The 19,415-nt window shown below is 38.7% G+C and overlaps 1 protein-coding gene and 1 long non-coding RNA gene across 6 annotated transcripts in view; one reads left to right on the top strand and one right to left on the bottom strand.

The window, feature by feature from the left end:
- LOC111930195 (transmembrane protein 263-like) overlaps positions 1-19,415 on the top strand; it is a 202,623-nt gene that overhangs the window by 57,073 nt on the left and 126,135 nt on the right. The window lies entirely within an intron of this gene.
- On the bottom strand, positions 16,220-17,879 carry LOC111930196 (uncharacterized). Its single transcript, XR_002865059.2, has 2 exons — positions 17,809-17,879; positions 16,220-16,334 (listed from the first exon to the last, which is right to left on the bottom strand). It is a non-coding gene; the product is annotated as an uncharacterized LOC111930196 (long non-coding RNA).

Genomic DNA, 19,415 nt, shown 5'->3' with positions numbered 1-19,415 from the left:
CCTGTGAACAGCCTTCAGAAAAAACCCTGCTTTTTCTAGCTTTTCCTAAAAATGCGTATGAATAAGTTTGCTACCTGTATTTTCATCCTGTGTTATAATGTGCACCTCTGGTACCTTATTTTTTATCAGGCAGGGTGATATAACCTTCTGTATAAAATGATGAGAAGTCCTCCTGAGGCTAGTTAAATTATTGGTCCTTGTACTAAGTATCTCCTCTTGTAGTTAGAATCTCTTAACTTCATGTGTAAAAGGGCAGTAGAGCATGTCAGTAATTTGGATCCTTGAGACTGCAATGAGATTAGTCACAACTTCCTTCTCAGGCTTCAGGACCAGCCCTTTTTGACGAACACAGTTTCTGGTTTAGGTGCTAAAAATTAAAATGCTGTGTGTTTTATTTGCATATGCTTCCTAGCTTTTTCTTCCATGACTAGCGGAATTATACAGCAATCAAAATCCTATTGTTTTCCTCTACCTCAGAAATTATTGTGCCAAACACTGAGTATATTTTATGATCTCAGCCTTCTGCTCCTTTTATCTGTCTCTGTCACTTTCATGTCACAACCTTTTAAAGGTAAGCTGTTTGGATAACTCTTTGGGGACAGTCAGTTCTATCTCTGCTTTCCCTTAAGATGAGGCTGCAGTGAGGTTGGCAGTTGTTGGAATTTGAATTTCTAATGACAGTCAGAAGAAAAGGATCTCTGCATTAATGACTATTCATGATGCTTTTGAAATACTCATAAACTTTTAGTGGCTATTTCCAAGCTTAAAGGGTAAAAGTTGTGGCTGGTCAACTCACTGTAGTGACACACTGATAGCAGTTGGCAATTTGAAATTTGTTTGCAGAAAAACTCCTGTGTTTCAATCTTGAAAAAAGAAAAATAAATAATGGAATTAATTTAAAGTTGAATTGTGAGTATTCAGGTAGAGATCAGGTATCTTGTGAGACAAGGCAGGCTGCTGCTTTGTGGAAACCAGGGGTAATACATTCTTCATGTCCAATATTTGACCCTGCAGAAGAGCTGCTGGAATGACTTTGTTTTTATCTGTCTCATTTCAGCTTGTTTGGAGCAGAAAACGATCTAGTGATATGAAAAGAATCCGTTACTAAAAGCTTGCATGATTTGTGGCATCTAAAAAAAAAGACAACAGTTTTCACACCTAACTGCAAGATCACTGCAGCTGGCCTTGGATTTAGTGGCAGTAAGAATAGTGTGGGTCTGAAAAATTCACACCTACAGTATTTCTTCACAGTTTTCCTGAAACTGTGTTCCTGTAGTAACAGGAGAAATGTAAAACCCAAACTCTGAATTTAGGTTCAGTCAATGCATGCTTCAATCTCACCCTCAAATTTTCAGTTTCTCATAGCTGTTTTCTTAGTAATGTGTTGGAAGTGCAGCATCCGATATGAAATGCATTTTTTTTTTTTTAGCTGAAATGAGATCGGTGGTTCTAGATGAGATCTTAATTGCTTTTGGTTCACAACATACTCTGTGTTGCTAGGTAGTACATAGTGCAGCACAACATCAGTCTGCTGAAATGAGTCTCAGGAGAGGAATAACAGAATTGGGGAGCTTGCAAATTAGGTGTGATGTACAGTGTCAGAGAAGTGGTGGAGAAGTGGACTAGAATTGGCCTTCAACAGCTTCTTCTAGTCCAGGAATAAGAGAAACTGACACAGAGATAAATTTAACACAAGGGGTCAGAACTGCAGTAGCTGTCTGGACTGCAGGTCAGAGCTGAGGCATGTCATCAGGGCTCTGTCTGAAGGTTTTAACAGCATCTGCCTTCTCTCTGCTGGATTTTTAGTGTATGAGTTTGCCTTTGTGAGCGCTAAAATATGCTCATATAAAAATATCTATCATATACTATATGTAAGGGTTTTCTGTGGATTTCACAAGAGAAGAAATGAGAAGGATATAGACTCTTTTTGCAGTGTTTGTAGATGACAACTCAGCTTTGTCAGCTCTGATGTTTTCCTTGAAAGGGCATGCTCAAAAGATAGAGCAAAAACACTGAGAAGAGTATGTTTTAAAAAGGGCACATACTAGATGACTGTGTTGCTGACAGCCCCATTGTATTCTTAATAATCCATTTCACAAGAAGAAAAACTTATAGTGCACAGCCTTGAATTTATTTTACATCTATCATGTTTTTCAGTCCTGGCCCTGTCTCTGATTCAGATTTTTTAAGCTCTTCATCTCTCAGGTAAATTAAATAGTATTGAAACAGCAGTGTGTTGCCTCTCAGCGTATTGCTTTTATGTGAAAGACAGCGGTGTTCCATAGGACAGAAATTAGATATGCTCCTCTAGGGCAAAATACTTTTAAGTCTAAATGCCAGCCAGTTGAGTGCAGCACCCATATTCCCATGTGGTTTTCAGTGTTGGTCTCTACTATTTTTGCTGAAAAGATGTGTTCTGACACAAGATAGACAAATGAGAATGTAATATCTGCGAGGATAAGGGACAAAAATATGTACTTCAGACATTACTAATTCAGAGTATTAGATGTATTTGACCTGCATTTTTTGAAAACTGCATCTATCAATCCCTTTCACTCACTTAGTGCACTAATTTTACCAAAAGAAAGTGGGTGAGACTTTGTGACATTTAATGCTTGTGAACTCAGTACTGCTTTTTGCTCACAGTTTTATCATCTGGTATTTAAATATTTTAAAAATATTTTTCTACTGAAATATCTGTACAAAGAGTGGAGAGGTTTGTTTGTGTAGAACCTATGCTTCCTTCTTATCTTTCTCCTCTCCCTTTTATCAGTCTTTTCCTACACTACTTGAAAAAAAACAAAAACAAAACCAAAAAGCATGCACTTAGCTATGCCAGCCAATATTTTTGTATTCTAAGATGGCTATTATTTTGGCCCACTGCTAACATGTTAGAATGTCTGCATATACCCAGACTACATTAAAAGAATGTGAAGTGCTGCATTTGTTCTAAAACTGCTTTGGTTAAACCTTTAGTGACTGGCTCTGTTCTGTATTACGATACTGCTTAGTAGCATGTTCACATACTGCTGTAATTTCTCACAGAACAGCTGCCTTGGTTCATTGGCTTTTATTTTTACTGTGACTACATCTTAGGTACTGGACACAGTGCAAATCTTATGGTAAGGTCAGAAATAATTTCTTCTCAGAAGCAGTTCTGTAGTATTACTGTGATACCAATGCCAAGTGTGGGTACAGCTGCATTCGTAGCAGTGAAACAAGGTATTTTCATCCCGACAGAAACTGCAGCATAACGGGATCTGTGATTCCGCTGTGCTCTGCTTTGCGTTCAGCGTCGCAGCGGGCAGCTGGGAAGTGTTCTCCTGTTGGCAGGAGGGTGGGGTGGGAGCAGAGCTCCTCCTGTTCCTGCTCCAGTGCCTTGACCTAATGTTGTGCTGCAGCTCTGAAGGCTCCGCTCCAGGCAGCTGAGGCAGGTGGAGTAGGAGGCTGTGATCATCTTCCCCGCTGAGATGTGTAAAATGGATTTTTTCAAAAGCTTGTAAACAAATAAATCCACAGTGTTTTAGATTTTTTCAGAGTGGGAAAATCAGGGTTCACAAGTGTTATGAAGCTGTCACATGTTTTGCCTCCAGCTTGCTGATAATCTTTAAAAGCTAATGAGTGGTGGTTGGCCTTTGATTGTATCTCAATGTAAAGTCACTCTTGTGTTGACAGTCCTTGATAATTGTTAACGGGCCAAATGTCTCTGTGTGAATCATTCACACCTTCATTTTCTAATTCCACCTGCCACCCAAAACCTTTTAGTTCTATCTGGTCACAATACAAAACAACTGGATACCAAATTGCAGAAGTTTGAATATCTCTGCTGGTAACATGTGGGAACTATTTTTTCCTCACAAAAGTGTTGCTTCTGTTACGGAGCTTCATAGAGAGTACCTTGGTGACACCACTGTGAGTATCTCTGAGCCTATAGAAAACAGAGGACCAATTGAAGTTGTTAAGAGAACATACACAAACATTTCTTAATAAAATGTTCTGTGGGAGGTAATGATAAACTGCTTTTGCAGGGTTTTCTTTTCTGTTTCTGTTGACCTATATAATGTGTAATGAGGTAACTCCTTTGTAGCCAGGGTTATTCTTGGTTTTGTTCCTTTTCTGCAAGGGAAGTTACTGCACTGGTACTTTTTGTATCACATCACATATAGCAGTTGTAATGTGGTGGTGTGAAACACTTTTGTTTAGTTACTCTCAGGTTAAATTAACTTTTCTTTGAAGTAATGGAAAAGCTTTGACTTTCCATCTTGGATAAAATTGTTGTAAGGAGTGAAATTTTATCTTCTGATGTGCTAGAGTATCTTTTGTTCCAAATAAAATAATTTTGTGTCAAATAAGATCGATATTCCATACTACATCTGCAAACAAAAAACCCAAACAAAATCCCATTATTTTCTGTGTTTAACCTCTGGTGTCACTAGCTCCCAATAGAGTTTATTTAAACATTTGAGATTATAAAAAATTAAAACAATATATATCGAAATAAAAATATATTTAATGGAATTAATCATAAAAGTACTCAAGGGATGTAGGCAGTCAGATAATTGTAACTTTAAAAATTTGTGCAATGTAGGAAAAATAATATAAAGGCAGGAAGGCAAGCATAGAAGAAGCATGGGAGCATTAAAGTGTTCTGTGTGAAAAGTGAATAAGAACTGCATAAACACGTGGGACTGGACAATCCTCACTTCCCATTCAGTAGGAGCCAGGAAAGAACATGAAGTCAGCTGGGAGTTGCTAAGCTGTCTTTATGGTATGATCCATAAGGCTGAGTCCACAAAGCGAGGAGCCAAGCTTGCATGCTTTTAGCAGGAGAATTAGCTTATAAATCTGCAGCTGTTGTATGCAGAAGCAGAGGATGTGTGAGTTTATTTGCCAGGCTTTAGAGTTGTAGCTGGGATTTTGCCTGAACTGGGAAATCAAGGTCTTAGGGAACACCAGGCAGACAGGCAAGAATAGGCATGAAAAGTGCTGGAGCTGGAGCAATGCTGAATGTTACTGATCAGAGAGCTCCAGGTCAACTGAGCAGGATCAGTGTGTAAGGCCGTGAAAGGCACTAGGAGCCCTTTTGCCCTAAGCATCTGCAGTGCTTTAAAGGGCTTTGTCTCCACCCATACAACCTCATAGCTGGAGCCAGCTGTTCACACCTCTGATTTAGGCAGTGCATGAACCTCTGAGCATCCTTTGTCCTATGTGCTTCTGCCAGCTTAAGGCTGAGCTGGATCTCTGAGAAACTGTTTTTCTTTTCAGTTTTGTTCTGCTTCATTAGAGCTCAAATCTATATATAATCCTCCTCTAGAAAAAGGTAGATGCCAAGGAACAAACGAGCCATGGCCACTTCTGTAGTTTCGGTAGAAAAGTATTACAATCTCTAAAGCAATGCCAAGATGCTTTGGAGGGATGTGAGGTATAAATGAGTATGAAAAGTGGGGTTTGAAAGGTTCTTGATGGTAGGATTAAAGAAAAATATAGTCATAACCTAATGATTAAATAAATGGACAAATTTCATAATCGGATCAAGTATCTGGTACTGAATGCTGTTTAAATTGCTAACATGTGGCTTGTCCAGCACCCCTTGGGTAATATATGAAGAGCAAGGTCTGAAATCAAAGTTTTTCATGCTCCTGAGAGTGACTTAACTGCTGAACTATCCTTTCCCAGATGTGCTTACCAGTTACTGGAGTCACACGGTATTTATTACTCATCCATCTTGTTAGCACTGCCACCTGCAACAGGGCTTTATTAGCAAATAAGCTGAATTTTAGTACTGAAGTACTGTTCTTTGTTTGCTACCTTTGTTAGCTTTCCTGAGGCTTCTGTCTGTATTGCAGCTCTTCTGTAGATAAACTGAGGATGTGTTTTAGAGCCACCCAGCCTGCAGTTCAGCTAGAATGACCTCTCACATTTCCAGGGAGGCTTCATTTGTATTGGTGCTGGAATTATTCCATGGATGTCCCTACTTCAGCTCTGATTAGATTTTACAGACTAATTTAATGCCAGCTATAAGAGGTACTGAAGACATGTCTGGTCAACTACTCTCTCCTGAGTCCTTGTGGAGTGTGAGATTGTCTCTACTGAATATTTATGAAGACCTGTCTTTTTTATTTCTGAATATTTATCCAGGAGTGGGTGCTTGCACTCTTGCCTTGAAGAGTATGCCATATTCTCATTCTTCAAACTCCAGAAGCTTTTCATTGTAGCAAGACTCTGTTCTCTCCAGAGTTATGTTCTTGCTAACATCTTGACTAGTATATTTTATTGCCTTTCCAAAGACACTTAGCAGGTATTGATTGACAAATTATTATCTTGCTATCTCATATCTCTACCTTCAAAACAATAAATATTTTTCTGTCTTCATTTGTCTGCTTCTGTGTGTTTTTTTAATGTTATTCATGGCTGCCTCTTTTCATTTTGCTTCTTTTCATCTGAAGTCTCATGACTTTGGGGAAAAGCTTGTTTAGCCCACTGCATACTGAGTCAGGAAATGAATTAATGGAATAATTTAGGGGGCCTGTATGCTTGCAGTACTGATTCCTCCCTTGCCCACCTTCAGTGGACTAGCTAAATTGATTTCCATCTGGAGAGATCTCAGGGGTACCATTTATACTTTGAGTAGATTGATGAAATTTAGACACAGTTTGTTAGTCTGTGATTTGGTGGTTTTGTTGGCTTGGTTTTGTTTTGTTTTTCTTTTACATTTTCATGCTAACCAAGCATTACCATGCAAGTGGCAGGTACTATCACCTTGTTCCTTTTCCTTGTGCACCTCATGTAGAGGCTCATGTACAGCCAGTGGGTTTTTGGTGCTTGACCACAAGCGCAGTACAGAAATGTTCATGTCTCTAGTGGGGTAGCTGTGGTTTGGGCAGCACAGTGATGCCTGGGGACTCATCCTCAAAGCCTCTTTCTATCCTTAGGACAACTTATGTCCAAGTACATCCCTCAACTCTGCTGTTCCACCTTTCAGTTTAAATATTTAGGGCAATTAAAAAACCACCCCCAGCAAAATCCAAACCCATTCTAGCTACCTAATTCCCATGGGACATTATAGTGTTTTCCCATGCTTAATAAATGGTAGTAAGTTGCAACTAATGTTATTAATTATAACTTCACAGCATGTTCTTCCCTTTTCCTGACAAAGGATTGGCTTGGACTGTTTACATGGGTCAGGTTTCTCTGGAGCCTTTGAAAAGAAATACCAGCTAGTGCAGCTTCTCTCCTAAAAAGGGGTTGGCATGCTCTCTTTATGCTTTGTAAAGGAACCTCGGCTTTCTCCTAAGTTACGGATCTCAGCTAAAATCTCCACCTGCTGTTGGTGTGGAAGGACAGACATGTCTTCTGGCTACCTGCAGAAAGGACTGGTCCTGGGGGCTTCTCAAACAACTGTACTAAAACCACTTCCACTCCCAGGGGAAGAGTGTAAGACCCTCTCAGCCAAAGCTCTGGTAAAGAAGTGCTGAAAGTAGAGGAGAGAGGAGGAATCATCCAGAGCTCTTCTTCCAAGGTCTGTTGTGCAGCATAATGACCTATGGCCTGTTAAAAGCTATTCACTATGTTTAAGTGAAAACTGGGAAGTGAATAGGGAAATAAACATCATTTCTGTAGCTATTTCAGAACATGATTCTCCAATGCTCCCAGTAAAATTGTTCCAATTTCTGTCATTGTTGTGGATATTCAGTTCCCATTTGGACAACACAGGGAAATGGTCAGCTGCCATCTGCTAACAGAAGTACCAGCCTTCCCTGCAGTGTACACAGATGTGGCTGGAAGATCTTGTTTAACAGCCAGACACTGCATGTGTGAACTCCAAGTAAAACTGGTGAGAATGCCCCGGGAGTGTAGCTTTCTGTGAGTCATGCCCATCACCAAGCTAATTGCATCCATGTGTCTCAGTGCTCCACAGCCTTTAAAAGAAATCTGAAGGATTGCTTTTGAATATCTCTAATAGAGGAGGATATTATTTGAAAGGCAGTTCTAAAACTATCTAGGTAAAAATAAGTGAAAAATGCTGGATAATGAAAAGCCTTTGAAAACTCCAGTGATGCATGTAGAGGGGTAATGTTCACTGCTTGTTTTTATCTTATTAAATGCATACTAGCACTTGAATTGCATTGTTTTAACACCTCCAAATAGCACATGCTCTGAAAAAGGAGAGTTGACATCACAGTAAGTGTTAGCAGGGGACTCTCAACTTGCACAGCATTATCACTCTTATTGTATGTGAGCACATGAGTATACAGATAGGAGGGACTGCTGGGTCATTGAGCGTGCTCCTCCATAGCAGCAACAACTGTTTTAAACTCAGAAACAGTCACAGAAAATGAACTCCACATATTATGGGTGATAATATGCTTCTTATCAATGTAGTATGAATTGATAACCTGTAATAAAACACCAGATATTGCAACTAAAATGTGCCGTGAAGCAGAGCTGGAACATTTGAGGATATCACTAGAGTGTTACGCCAATGTATTTGCATAGCATTTATTAACCAAAATTTGTAGATTGTTTTAGGAATTAGACTGTATGTCTCATCACAGAAAATGGCAAAACCCAAGGCAAAAACACCTCCTGGCATCGTGGCTGGACTGTGAGGTGGTGTCACAGTATAGAGTTTCTTTCCTCTCCAAATTATTTTAAGTGATTTAACATCAAACATGAGCAGGTCACAGCACTTAGGCTGCTGTCCATACAGTTGCAGAAAGAACAGCAGCACATGGAGTGGTACATTCCCTATCATCTTGAAGCTTTGTTTGCCTTCTGCAGTGTTACTCTGTGCATGTGTCCAGACCCTCACCCTCCCACCCTGTAGGAGGAAAACGTGGAGGCCAGAACACGAAATAGAATTTTATCTCACAGCAGGTTTGCACTAAAAAACAAGAGATGAGGTTGGGAAAAGCGTTTGGCAGTGTTTTTTCCTGAGCCCAAGGTTTGACAGTCTAGACTGGAGTCCTCTGTTCTCTGCTCTCACAATTTCTGGGCTCTTACAGCTGCCTAGTCTCTCTCTGCAACTGTTTCATTAAGCTTTCCTGCCCGATTTGCTGATATCTTTCTGCTTTTGTACTGCATATCCACCACAAAACCAGGCTTACCTTCCCATCTCCTTGCTTGAGAAATCAGTGCAGAGTCTCTGTCGAGGAGAGAATGAAAGTATGGAGTGGGAGGCTTGTGATGACAGCAAATCAAGTGCTCTCAAACACTGGAGTAAATACAGAGTAGTTTTTGCTTGGGCTCTGCATAGGTGCTACCAAGGTCAAAATACTGCTCATTTGTAAATCTGTCCTGAAACAGACACAGATGCCTGCTGAGCACCCAAATCATATGGAGATGAAATGGAAACAAATCTGCTCCCTAGTTTCTCAAATATAGTTGGCAGATGTGCGCATGTTTCTTCCTCATGCTGCAAAATCCTCTATGAGGGTACTTGGGACAGAGTTACAGACATTTGCTGCCTTTTTAAATTGGTCTTTTGTTTTCTCCTTCCTTTGGAACTTCTCCTGTACTTGTATTTTTTGCCTACTGGATGAAAAATTGACCAAAAAATATTTTTTTCTTCATCTTTGCCTTGGAAGTCTGACAGATAGGGACTCTTAGGCCTGCACACCATTGCTAAATTATGATACATTATTGCTTCTATTTCTCTGCTCTCTCTTTCTGCTGCTGGAAGGATAGGGAGGTCAGGAGAAGACAAAGGTTCAGGCTGCTTTTGGAGGTGGGAAACCTGAGAAAGGAAGACCATGACTAAAGTAATAAGAGAAAGGACACATTGTAAAGGGAAAGGAAAAGGTGCCCAACAGACGTGAGACGGGATCTGCACCAGCAGTCAGAGAAACGGGATGTAAACACTGAAAGCAGCTCTGAAAAGAAGGTTAAAGTATGTTTGGAGCTTATCACTGGAGGCACAGGCAAGCTTGCAAATCCTGTTGAAGTGGTTACAGAAAAGTTTAACTTTGGCACATACTAAAGTGTTTTGTTAAAGTATTTACTTCACAAACAAGTGTCCATTTAACACAGAAAAAAATGTGTGTGTACTATAGATGTCTTCCAAGACAAGAGATCTAACATGTAAATATTTTGTTCTATTCCCTTTGGTGGGATGGAGGCATTAGCCACGACTTTCTTGAAGCTGTGACCTGTTTCCGTGTGGTGTGTGAGTGCTGGTGCCCCTGTGTGCAGTGGGGTTTCTCAGCAGGGCAGGCGCACTCTGCTCCGGCTGCCCCTAGCTCGAGTTCTCAGGCAAGGCTGCAACAAATGGTTGGATGTCTTGCTAACACATACACTCTTCTCAGGCTGTGGAATTCAAATGAAACCAATGGTAAGGCCTAGGCATGTCAGAAATCTAAATAAAAGGTGAAAGACTATATGTAAAGATATACATAGGGAGAGTAAGGGGTTTTTTAAACGTAGAGGGGTATATATAAAAAAAGAAAGGGAAAGGAGTAATCTTTATGTGCTGCTGGAAGAAGGGAAGACTGGAAGACTGCCTTGAAAGAGCTGGGGGTGTGGAGGAGGGGCAGGCATAATGTACTTTTTTTTCCTGATGGAAATTAGAGTTCAGAATTTTGCTGTAACTTTTCTGAGCAAGAGCAGCAGTTGATTGATTGTGGTTTAATTAGGTGCTGTAACACGCACATGCTGTGGATGCATGTCTCTGAAAATTATGCCCTAAATTAACTCAGTAGAAAGACTTCCTTTTTAGTGCAGTTAACAAACCAAACAAAACCCCAAACAGAAAAATGCCCCTAATCTATATTTATCTGTGGACAATTTAACTCCTAATTTAGTAATGTTACTTAAATTTTAAACTAATTTTCTGGTGTGGTATATGAGCACCTTTTAATTGTTGGGTCACTTTAACAGTGATTTAGGACAGCAGACTTGCTAATTGGGTATTTTAGACAGCAGTTAAATCCAGTTAAAGTTTGGGTACCTTGAGCGCGTGTTGGTTTTAAGACATGAATTCAACTGCTCTGAGCATGGGCTTTACAAACCTGTATGTCTTTAGAGAGTACCAATTATTCCTCAGAGAAACAAAAATGGCAACAAGACACTTCCTTTAGTTGAATAATATGTTAAAACCAAAACATGCTGGTTGAATAAAGTGTTAAATTGTCTACTGAAATTTTGGGAAACCATTTTTACTCTTTTTAATACTGGAAAAAAAGTAAGATGACTTATCTTCATTTTGGAGGGATTTATAGTATTAATAATGCAGCATTACCCAACAATACTGCCATGCTATTTTGTTCCCCTCTAAAGATGATTTAGAAATGTAAATCTAAATTTTAAAAAATAAATCTGATCATGCTAAATTAAACATCAGTAGTTTTCACAGGAACTGTGATCTAGTCCTTAAAGCAGACATGGAGTGTTTTCTTGAGTATTTATTCTTTCCATATCCAGAACTCTTCATTCAAGGAATGAAGAAGTTAAAGCTTGTCAAGCTGTGGAATTCTCATTTAAATTTTAAGAAGTGGGCTAAAAATTTGCAAACATTCTGCAGAAGAGATTTTAAATGTAGATAATTATGTCAAGATTGTACATGAAAGTTACACTGAAGAGCAGAAGCTCTGAGTTCGTGACGCAGTGGAAGCTCTCAGGCTGTCGGCTCACGGTTTCCTTGCCTTGCTTATGGCAGGGAGCGACTGATCAAATGGGGCTGATCTCACAGGACACTGTCTGAGTTTCAGATTTGAACAAGTTTATCTAGCTATCTATAATTTTATCTAGCCATTATTTATCTATCTTGAAAGCTGAGAGCCTGTGGTTTGTTAGATGATGTGTTAGTCTTGGTAACATTTTGTTTGTAATGAATCAACATCAAATACAGACAATCCTCAAACATTGTCCTTCATATGTGTATTTCATGTGAACTGTGTGTAAGCAGAGGGGCAAAGAATGTGTTGGTAATGGAGAGAGAATAGTTTCCAGTGACTCCTCAGAGTGTATGAACCTGATGTTTGTTTAATCCTGGAACTTTCTAGTCATACTGGAAAGAGTTTTCCAGAATTTAAGTATTTTATTAGTTGGGAAGACAGTAAAGGAATTGTTTTCCAATCTCTGCTTTTATGGCATGCAGTTAAAATGGAGAAGTAGACTCCCTCCCCCTCCTCCTGATCCTGCCCTCTGGCAGAAAGGTCAGTAGATGTTTGTGATCTCTGTCATTTGTATCTAAATTCAGCTGGCACGCTCTGTTGACTTGTAAATTTGTAATGGATCACAAGTTCATAAACGACAACAGCAATATAACATGGATAGAGGTCTAAATGCGAAGGGATTTGCAAAGTCAGCTTTATTAAAATGTAAGCTTCTCTCTAATATTTCTGATAGCTGATATTGCATATCTTTCCAATATTTTGATTATCATTGACAAGAAATTTAGATTGTGACTTTTCTCTGAGTCAGTACTTTGATTATGAATTGTGAAACAATTAATTTCTAGTGAGCGCTTCAGGGGGAGGTAGTATTTCCAATGCATTTGCCCTTGGAAGCAAAGGCCCCTTATTAATGGTTCTAGTATTATTAGTTGGTTAAAAACAAGCTTTTAGACTATACAATTCTCTTTTAGAAAATTTATTATTCACCCAAATGTGTCTTGTGGAGGTAGAGTGAAGGCTTTGAAATGGAGGATTAAAGATTATTTGTAGAGACCTTACTCAATGTATTTTAACTTTCTGAGATGTAGAGCTCTTTCAAGGATAGAAAATAAATGACTTTTCAGAGGTTGGATGAGAACTAATTCCATGTGTTGCTCTGGGTGGTAAACATTGATTTCCTCTTCGATTGAAGAAGCTTAGAATGTGTGAAATCCTCTTTAAGACGAACGGCTCCCAGTGCATCAGTAGGGCCAGCTTTTTTCACAGTTACTGCAGTTAACTGCAATGCTTGCATTGTTATGAGTTGAGCAAGGACTTAATCTTATCTCAGTACATAATTTTGCAGAGATTAATGCGGGATGCAAAGCATATTTATTGTGCTACACTTTTGGAAGGCATTCTGCATGTAGTTATTTTCCAGTTATATTCTTAACTTTAAAATCAGTAGAAGCTTATCACCATAAACTTCTCATGTAAAAAGATTAATTAATGATCATTTATTGAGAGCAAATTACAACAATACTGTATTGGGTTTCTAAGGTAGGCAGATAGATGTCCACCTTTTGTTTTTGTTGCCATTCTGTTTTAGCAATGTCTTTCCTTTTCCTGACACCATACTAAAAAATACGTGGCATATATAGTAATCCTAATGAGCTAGATGCATTCCGAGTTAGAAAAAATCTAGTGATAAGTTTTCAAATTCCAGGACAAATAAAATTACTTATTTCCTTTATAACTGTTTTAACAATGGCTGGTATCTCAAGTTCCATGTTTGGTTCTGCTATGGGTGGTTACTGAACATGTACTTTAGCAGACTTTATAAAAAAAGGCTCAGTAAAGCACTGCTATTAGTTAATATACTTTACCTTCTGAAGAAGTGATGCCTTTTTCTCAATTTCTCTAAAGTCAGATAATATCAAAACAAGAGCTGTAGTAAGGATGGATGCATATATAATATGCATTTGACATCTCCTTGATGAAGCCTGCTAAAGTACTTCCTTTCTGTGGACATAATCAAATGCCTGGATTCACTTGAGGTATAGAGAAACCAAAGCCAAGTCTGTCCTCATCTTTATGAGGAACAGAAAAAATAATTAATGTACAACTAACACAGTGCAATTGTATGCAGAATCCCTGTTTTTTCTGGTTATAGAAAGACTAAAACTCTGGGGGCTTTTGTGCCTGTCAAAATGTTCAACACTTAAACTAGTGTGTTCATTTTAACTGCCTTGTATGTGAAGGTACATCTGCTCATACATAAATGTACATTCTCAGATAAAGCTTGAAACAGAGGTTCTCTGGTGAGGAGACAGTAGATTGCTCCATTTGTCTCTGCCAATATAAATATCAATAACATATTTAATGGTACCTGGGTATCATTTTGTGGGCAGCTGAGTGTCTGCCAAAGATCTGTTTTGGGAAATAAAGTAGAAGATTTCTGATGTAGTATTTGTACCTGGAAAAAAGCTGAGTCTCCAGAGTGAAGAGTGTAAAATCAGGCTGCTTGCTGGACCTGTTGAGTCACTCTTGGAGGGCGGGAGATAGTTCTGGACCAGTAATACTCAGCACAGTCATTAGTGCTTTTCATTCTGTCGTCTGAATTACAGTTACTAAGTTTGAAAATGATGCTCACTTGGGAGGGACTGCAAATATGTTGAAGGACACAGTGAGAATTGAGCATAATCTTGGCAGGTTGGAGAAGTGGTTTGGGAGGAAAGTGGGATGACACCATCATCCCACTGCTTCAAAGAGAAGCATCAATTCCTAGACTTTAGAGCAATAAGGGGCATAAAATGCATGAACATAGAGTAGAGAATAACTGGCTAGGGGGCAGTTCTGTAGAAAAAAGATCTGATGTTAATGTTTAGTCTGTGGTCCACCAAGGCTGAAGGGTTAAATTTGTGAAAAGGACATCAGAGTCCACACAAGAAACCTTGTGAAGTAATCCCTAAGGCCTAAACTGAAGTGTGGTGTTTTGTTCTGTGCATCCTCCAGGGAGGAGGTGAAGCAGTGGGAGTACAGGGGACAGCAGTGAAGATAATCAGCCTTAGATAACTTGGTGTCTGGAGGAGAACTGAAGTATCTGGGCTGGTTAATCTAAAGAAGACAAGATGGGAGAGGGGATTTAAAAAATAATCTTCAAACACTTAAAAGTCTGCTGCAAAAAAAGAAATCCTTTGTGTACAGGGTGGGTAGGAGAAGTGGCAAAGAACTGTAAACTGCTCTAGTAAGGTAGATGCAAGTTGGGAAAATATTTCTAACAGAAAGAATTCTGTCAAATTGTGATGTCATGGAGTCTTAATTGTTGGATTTCTTTCATCTGCTGTTGGAGTTTTTCTCAAGAAAACCATAAACCTTGATTCTTCTGTGGACAATAGATAGGCTAGACAACTTGTTATAATTTCTTGTATCCCTTTAATTTCTGGGGTTTTGTTTGCTTGTTTCTGGTTTGGATTACTTTTATTTTATTTGTTGGTGGTTTATTTATTTTTGGCATTTCATGTTGCACTGCAGATTTGTCTGAAGTGCTTTTATGGATGAGACATTTTGGATATGGTATATGTCTTTTCAAGTGTATAAAATACTATGATTTAGCCTGCTGGGTCCAAATTTCTCTGAACAATTCTCAGCTAGATCTAGTAGTAAAAGCAAAAATGCTTTTATTAAGAAAACTGACTTCTAGAGACTATCAAGAATAAGTAATCTTTCTTCTGTAATGATTTGAGAATTATGGCTTGGGGTTACATCAAAAACTGCAGGCAGATTTGAGAGTGAAATTGTTTCATTTGTCCCTCTTCCTTTCCATTTTATCAAACTGGCAATAATGGAGAGATGTTTTAATTTTTCATATTTCACTTTTTAATTGGATCTATTAAATTAATTTAAAATACAAACTAGCTTCCTGTATCTACTTAAGGCTCTTTTAGAGTCTGAATATCTTGGCACATTTAATATACATTATATATACAATATTCCACCTATTTAATATAGGTGGAGTATTGTATAGAAATTCCTTATCATCTGTTCTATTTTGGTTTTTACTGCCGACCTCATAATTCAAATACACATAGCACATGCCCAGCTGGTGTAACTTAATTATGTTCAATTTATGTAACTTAATAATTAAACACCCGTTTTTAGAGATTTGATATCTGTGCTTCTTTGAGCGCTGCTGTTGGCTTAAAGGAGCAGCTGTATGGAAGAATACATTTTAAGAAAGACATTCTTTAAAAATTGCACTTTTGGTTTTATGTTCTGTTTTCCCCCCTTTTCTTTCTGAATTTCAAATGCTACTTTAAAACCAAAATAAGAAAACTTAAGCAATAAAAGCGAGAAGATAAAGGTGTAGTTTGCCTAAAACTTATTTAAAATACTCTCAGAAATTAGACTTTAGGATGTTCATGAAATGTGACAGTGTAATAGCGGGATAATTTTCTTTGCCCTGTTTCTCAGCAGAGACTCCACAGAATGGTTGTCTGAACATAGTACTGTGAGTGGCAGGCTGAAAAGTTTGCTGCTAGCACTGGAAGACCATGGTTCATCTGCTGTATGTCTGAGAGGGCAAGTGGGATGGAATTAGATTGCCTGGAGACTGGAGAGCTGAATGGTATGCACAGGTAGACATTGCCCTTTATAAATGTTCATCACTCCCTTCCTTCTGTGGTCAGTGAGGCACTTCACAAGGGTGATTCAGAACTTGGTGTGAATCATCTTCTGGAGCTCCTGTTTGTGTAGGAAGATAAGGAAAATTGTGTCTTTAATTCAGGAATTCAGCCAGCTGCTTAAAACTAGGCTGGATAGCTCTAAGCCAAGGTCCTGCATCTTTGAAAAGTAAAAATTAAAGAACAAGCAAGAAATCACATTACTATTACCTGCCTTGGTCTGTTAGATCCATTTCAGGACATGAGGTGACCTTTCAACACAAGATACCAGAGTTCTGAGCCCCTGTCCCATTTTGTGTGTGCTCTTGGGGTGTGTCAGGCCATGTTCCCAGCTTTAGACAGGCACAACAGTTTGCATTTGAGAGCCTACCATGGTTCATGTGGGCAAAAGTCTCAGATGGGAAACTCACATCAGGTGAATGCTTAGTATGGTAAGTAAGTATACTTACTACTTACTGTAGTAAAATAAATAAATGTATACATACACATTCAACAGCCAGTCACCTCTCCCCAACATCCACTCTCCCCCTGTTTCTGGAATCTTTATCTGAGAGAGGAGAATGGTCATGCACATCCATCCATCCATCCATCCATCCATCCATCCATCCATCCATCCATCCCAGTTCTGCTTCTCATGAAGTAGGAGAGCAGTGCTGATCACCGCTGTGGTGATGTTATTAGCACATCAGAACCAAAAATAAATGCAGTTAACCTAAACATTTGTGTTTTTTAACACAGAAGATGTTTCTGAGCCTGTATTTTGAATATTTATTCTAGAATACCTGCCATTTTAAAGCAAAAAAGTTGATAGTGAAAATGTCAATAATTTTTCTTAAACTGTTTTGCTTAGGAGTTGGTTTTATTCCAAGAGGAAAGATAAATTCAGATGTTTTTCTTCTTCATGGATTCATTTTTTCCCATCCATTCATTAACCACAGCAAAAATACTTGCTTTGCTTTGTTAGGTGTGTCCTTTTGGACTGCGTCTTTTAGGCTGTGTTCAGACTAAATATAGAGGGAGCTTCACCATTCATTGCAGCCCTGTAATTATAACTGCAGCAACCTCAAAATTGATCCAACTAAATTAAAACACAAATTGCTTCTGCTGCTCATGCTGTTTGGATCACCTGAGTATTTCTTCAGTTAGTGATACTTCTGAAATTGGAGAATTTTGGTTTTGAAGAAGGGGGTGGAAAATAGCCCAGCTGAGCTTTGATATTAGAAACCTCTCTTGGTCCTATTTCAGATGATTTCCCTTTGTTCCCACTATCAGGGGGCTTTTCATCCAGTCATGACCCCTGTGGCAAAGTGCCTTAGCCCTGCTGGTGAGAAGACGTCAATAATTCAGATCACATTATGCTGGCAATTCAATCAAATAGAAAGTTACCTATGTTTCAGAAACATTTAAAATTCCTAGTTATGTAGGAAGTTAATTTGAAAGAGCAGCTGAATGCCTCCTGGAAAATTTGGAGAGTTTCTCTTTAGTACCCATTTTGCTGGCTTGCTCTTATCGTATATTTTCTGAATTTCTCTAACCTTGTTCTTGATGACAAAAGACATTTGCATGAAAACAGGATCTTTGTTTCTTAAGTGTTCATCTGTTCCTGCTGTTTATTTCCAACCTAAAGTCATAATCCTCCGTTTGTGGCATCACAATTGGTTGCGGTGGAAATTATTATGTCATCACAAACAGAGGATTATGACTTCAGGTGGGGGGATAAGCAGCAGGAACAGATGAACTCTTAAGAGCAAAAATGCTGTTTCATGTAAATGTCCTTGGTAATAAAGAAGAAAAGGAGGTGAAATACAGAAAACCAGAAAATTGGTATGGGCAGACTTGTGTCTGAACAGTAGGGCAGCAGATTTTCCTTCAGGCAGGAACAGCTATTTTAAATTAAGGACATGTCCATGTAGAATTTAGGCTTTTAAATATTTTCTCCTCAATTAAGAAAAAATTATAAATACTGATGTTGTTACTCAAATACTGAGATGACTGCATTGTTCAGGGAGAGATTTTTATCTTTGGTAAGCATTCTTTTATTCCTTTGTGTATCTGTTTGTCAAGTCACTTTTAATCTTAAGGGAGTTTCCCTTTTTGTGCCTGCTGATAGGATTTTCAAGTCCAAACTCCACCATTTGGACTGGAGCATCTGCCCTGTGTGAAGCAGGATGACCATGGTGGAAGCTCATCTAAACCGCACTGCTGAGCCAATCAGTCCAATGCTTTTCACAGGCTGTTTCCATTTAAAACCACAAGTAGCAAGCTGACATTTCTCTTCAGCATCATAAGATGGAAAGCTCTGAAATACCCAGAAGCAATCTCAGCTTGTACCTTATTTGGCTTTATCCGAGCATTTTCCCCCACCCCCTCCATGCTACAGCTGCTCTATTCTTTAGTAAAAGGAGGTTAAAAAATTACTGATGCAAACTAAAAGGTTTATAAGAACAGAAACTAAAATAACGAATAGAAATGAGGATAGGGAAAGATTAGTAACAAAGCCTATTGTCTGCTTTCTGTGGTAGAAGCCAATTTGCCTTGCTTTCATTAAAATTCTCCTTGTTAACTTGGGTGATGTGTTGGTGATGGACTATTTGATGTCTGAGAAGTAGTGAGAAGTTAGCTGTCTAATGATGGACTAATTAGAAAGCCCATCCTAGCAGGATCCATGGAAATTGATTTGCACAGTGCCATTTTTGCTAATGACAGTCATGAATACGTTTGCAGTCCTTTACTTACTCTTCCTACCCACAGCTAATGAAAGAGAAGAGATCATTAAAAGCTCAGCTACAGTCTATCTGAAGTTTTCTTTGCCTTGTAGGAATAGCCATACTTTAAGAACTTCAGCTTTAAGTAATATTCTTCCTAGAGAAACACATACCTGATGTCTGCCTCCTCTAAAACGAGCATGTTTTTTTTATTGTATCTGTTTTTGAGTTATCCTCACTGAATAGAGAGTTAGTGTCCTTTCTGTGCTTTTTACAGAAAATGACCATCACTGCATGGGACTAGAAGAAACCATAAGTAGTCTGAATAAAATCAAAATTAATTAGACAATTTTTTCCTACAAGGGCATAACATGTCCATCCACAACCAGGTCAAGCATTTTTAATATTTATCAGTCTAAGGCAGACAAGAACTATTA

This window comes from Cyanistes caeruleus, chromosome 6, assembly GCF_971803275.1.
Source record: "Cyanistes caeruleus chromosome 6, bCyaCae1.hap1.1, whole genome shotgun sequence".
NCBI lineage: Eukaryota > Metazoa > Chordata > Aves > Passeriformes > Paridae > Cyanistes > Cyanistes caeruleus.
The sequence above is the reverse complement of the archived record's forward strand: the minus strand, read 5'-3'. Positions and strand labels throughout refer to the sequence as shown.